This window comes from Manis pentadactyla, chromosome 12 (assembly GCF_030020395.1).
Source record: "Manis pentadactyla isolate mManPen7 chromosome 12, mManPen7.hap1, whole genome shotgun sequence".
Classification (NCBI taxonomy): domain Eukaryota; kingdom Metazoa; phylum Chordata; class Mammalia; order Pholidota; family Manidae; genus Manis; species Manis pentadactyla.
The window spans coordinates 18,959,815-18,964,319 of record NC_080030.1 but is presented as its reverse complement, the minus strand read 5'-3'; the positions used below and the strand labels follow the sequence as shown (position 1 = coordinate 18,964,319).

General features: G+C 47.7%; 1 long non-coding RNA gene across 1 annotated transcript; it reads right to left on the bottom strand.

Moving 5' to 3' along the window:
• Positions 1–362: 362 nt before the first annotated feature.
• On the bottom strand, positions 363–2,827 carry LOC118909411 (uncharacterized). The gene is made up of 3 exons (XR_005023626.2): positions 1,431–2,827; positions 599–738; positions 363–475 (listed from the first exon to the last, which is right to left on the bottom strand). It is a non-coding gene; the product is annotated as an uncharacterized LOC118909411 (long non-coding RNA).
• Between the last annotated feature and the right edge of the window lie 1,678 nt (positions 2,828–4,505).

The window sequence follows — 4,505 nt, the reverse complement described above, 5'->3', positions numbered from 1 at the left end:
CCAGAACAGCAGAGGATAGAAAGAAATTCCCTTGTTTAGACAAATAGGGAGAGATGCAAGATGAGCTTTCTCACATCAAGCAACCTGGTTCCTGAGGAACAGGAGAGCCCTCCTTGGGACCCATGCCCCTTTATTCTCCTGATCACCTCCTCCCTCCCCAGACTTGGTGCAAGAACCAGAGTGTCCAAAGGAGGAAACAGCAGTGATCCCCTCAACCCAGTCCATCACTAGAAGCACCAAACAAAACTGCCTCCGTGAAGGAAGAGGATAGCCCTTCAGCCGAGACGTCTCCAAACACTAGTCCCACGAGTCCTGACATTTCAGACCACTGCGACCATGAGTCACCTTCGCCTCCTGGTATCAAGCAACCCAGAGGGGCTGGTGCCTCTGGAGGGAGTTCATCAGGGGATCCTCAGCCTTCTGATCTCCAGCAGACATGTCTGGGAGCCTCTGATGCTCCTTGGGCCTCCATTCCCTATGACATAAATCAGTTCATACAAGCATATGCCTTGTATGAACGGGGACGATGACCCCGGCAGTCTATGCCAATACCTCCTCCCAAAGCCCCCCGGGCTGCCGGGGTAGGGCTGGCACTGACCTTCAGTGTGACGGCTGACACACCCACAGCTCCTGAGAAAGGTCTGTGATCCAAATCTTGAGCAACTAAGAGACATTTCCAACACCTTTAATGAGTCAACTCCAGTCTAAATGGATCAGGGCCCAGGAATTTATCTTCTTCTGTAAGCAGGAAAATAAAAAAATCATCTACCTTCTGTCATTGCCTGCAACTTCTGTCCTCTGGGTGCTTCCTTAACCGAACTTCAGCATCAAAGACAGTTACCAGGTGCCTTTGGAGAGGAGAGCGGAAATGAGCTAGTTTTCCTTGGGTCCTGGCTTGCCCCTGCTGGGCTAGCTCCCTGAATGCAGCCCAACTAAATGTGTTCCCCGTGGACCATCTTTGTCTCTTATAAAGAAAATTTAGGAGAGTGACATCAGCAGACAGTGGACTAGGAAGTCGCTAAGACCTCCACTGAAACAATGATTTAACAATCAGGCGCTGATGAAAACAGCCGTGAGTGCTCTGGAGAGCAATTAAGAAGTGCAGCAACCCAGTGGAGCCCAAAATGTGAAGGTGGCCACATAGAAAAGCGTAGGAGGTGTTTTACCTGTGGCACCCATCCCCCAGTCCCGCGTGGCTTGCTGCGGAGAGGGATCCCCTTGGTGCGACCCGTCCTTCAGGAGCCCTCGTGGCTGTCAGAACGCCAGCAGCTTCTTCTGCCCCTGGACTCCCTCAGTCTTGGCCTGGGTCGATGCCAGCTGATGGAGCTGTGCAGAGTCCAAGCCCTGAGCCTCTCCTGGGGGAGGTCCTCGAGTAGGCACGACCCCTGGTGCACCCGCGAGCTGGACCTCGGCAATCAGGGGCTTCTCACCTGCTCCCCTGTCCTTGGAATGTGCATCCTGCTTGCTTTCCTGCTCCCGGAAGCTGCCCCAAGGGCACAGCCATGAGACGTGCTGAGACCATCTGGACCATATACATGACTGCGCCCAGTTCAGGCCTCTCTATACACTCTTAAGATTGTGGAGGAAGGGTGCAGAAATGGATCGGGCTCGCGGTCACCCACACAAGCCTTGTAGGACACTCTGCAGGCTTTGCTGGAACATCTGCGAGGAAGAGGATGGGCAGTGAACCCCCAGAAAACTCAAGGCCCAGGCACCGCCATACAGCTGTGGGAGTGGTTTGGTCGAATAAGATACATGTCCTGGAAGCTGTGGTAGGTGCAAGCCTAGTGTGCCGTGGGACATCAAATAAAAATGGAGTCAGCGTGGCTAAAGGAAACAAAAATGGAGCCAGGAAGCCACTAAGGAAATGAGGTCTGCACACGGTGGCCATCTCATGTCAGAAGAGTGCCACACAGCATTCCCCAGAGCACCAGCTGTTAATGGACCTATACGGACACTTGCCTGATGTGCAACCAGACACTGAATAGTGTGCAAACTTGTCTGCAGGTTCCAAATGCAAAATGTTCAAAATAATTTATGCAAATGAGTTAACTTCTGTTGTTTATCTTTAAAACCCCTCAACTTTGTCTGCGGCTCGGAGGACAGTTTAGGGTGCTACCTCAATCTGCGTCTCTTTGGATTGCCATCCCTAAATTCCCAAATAAATGCAACTCAGTGTTTCAAAAAAATAAAACAGATCTGGCATCCTGTGGATGGTCAGTACATTGCTGTGGGGCTGAATTACACTAATGGCTATAGCCCTTACTTACAGCCAGTTAACTCATAGTTTAGACACAATAGTAATGAGATCGGTTATGTAAAATGGGCACAGGGAGTTACTCCACGGGGACCAACCAGCAGTGCTGAAGACAAGGGATGGGAAGAACACCCCCCACCACCACCACCTACTAGCTGACCTCATTATTAGGATGGTTAGTATGATGGTTACAGAAAATGATGTCTGTCACATGGTTAGCACGGTCCCTGGCATCTAGTAAGACCTCAGACATTAACCTGAAGTTTCAAGGGTGCTAATGGAAAAAGGATATAAGCAGACGTAAGACCTCCAAAAAGCATGGCAATGAGGAACAATCTTGTGAGGTTGTAGGACTGTTGAGCAAGATCAGAAATTGTTTTGACCACAGAAAGAGCTGAAATCCCGTTATCTCTAGAAAGCCAGAATGGGGATTTGAAAAACTACCTAAACCATTGATAAACAATAACAAGAACTGACACTGATCAACCCCTGTGCATTAGCACCTCCCAGCAAGTGATGAAGCCAGGTACTATGGTCACCCCATTTATAGATAAGGAAACTGAAGCTCAGAAAGGTGAATGAACCTGCCCAAGGTCACACAGCCTGTTGCAATCAGGCTGGGACTTGGGCTCAACTTTGACCCCAAAGTCCTGCCCTAGAAGGATAAACACAGAAAGAACAACAGTGATTTCCTCAAGGCTGAAAATGTGGGCTGACTTCATTGTCTATTGGTACACACTGTGCGTTTTCCACCTGCAAAAAGAAAAAAAAAAAGAGCTAAATATTTTTTTTTATGTCATTAATGTACAATTACTTGAACATTATGGTTACTAGACTCCCCCTATTATCAAGTCCCCCCCACATACCCCATTACAGTCACTGTCCATCAGCGTAGTAAGATGCTATAGAATCACTACTTGTCTTCTCTGTGTTGTACAGCCCTCCCCGTGCCCCCCACCCCCCATTATGTGTGCTAATAATAATGCCCCTTTTCCCCCCTTATCCCTCCCTTTCCACCCATCCTCCCCAGTCCCTTTCCCTTTGGTAACTTTTAGTCCATTCTTGGGTTCTGTGAGTCTGCTGCTGTTTCGTTCCTTCAGTTTTTTCTTTGTTCTTATACTCCACAGATGAGTGAAATCATTTGATACTTGTCTTTTTCCGCCTGGCTTAATTCACTGAGCATAATACCCTCCAGCTCTATCCACGTTGTTGCAAATGGTAGGATTTTGTTTCTTCTTATGGCTGAAAAATATTCCATTGTGTATATGTACCACATCTTCTTTATCCATTCATCTACTGATGGACACTTAGGTTGCTTCCATTTCTTGGCTATTGTAAATAGTGCAACGATAAACATAGGGGTGCATATGTCTTTTTCAAACTGGCTGCTGCATTCTTAGGGTAAATTCCTAGGAGTGGAATTCCTGGGTCAAATAGTATGTCTATTTTGAGTTTTTTGAGGAACCTCCATACTGCTTTCCACAATGATTGAACTAGTTTACATTCCCACCAGCAGTGTAGGAGGATTCCCCTGTCCCCACATCCTCACCAACATTTGTTGTTGTTTGTCTTGGATGTTGGCCATCCTTACTGGTGTGAGGTGATATCTCATTGTGGTTTTAATTTGCATTTCTCTGATGACTAGCAATGTGGAGCATCAAGAGCTAAATATTTTTAAATCCTCCCTAAATATAACCCTTGTGATAAGAGGCAAAGCTTAAAGGAAGAAGCCTTTTTGGTGAGGGGTCCCCCTGGGGGAACTCTGCAAGTTTCATAGGTGACTTAGGTCTGTTCATCTGGAAGGCTGGGGGCCATTACCACCCCGGGAGCTGTGATCCTGCTCAGGCAAGTAACCAGCTTTTAGGGTGGGTTTGCAGCTGACCCCACTCCCCTCCCTCCCTCCACCTCAAACCCGCTCCTCCTGCTGGCTGAATGCGAAGCCAGAGAAGCAGGGAGCCCCCCCAAGTTTGCTCCAGCACCCCAAACCTTCAAGGATCTTGAAGGCCACGGAGCAAGTAGCTTATCCTACCCTCCTTAACCTGGAATTCAGAACTAGCCAGCCATTCTACTGTGGGAACCCCTTTTAGAGAAATATTTGTTCTCCCATTCAAGACGGTACAAACAACTTTGAAAAGGACACAAAGTCAGAAACAATCTAAGGTTTAGCCACAGGAATGAATTACATGAATTATGGTCCTTATGGAAAATGAGACAAAAAAAAAAAAGAGGTGTAAAAAGCACCAAAATA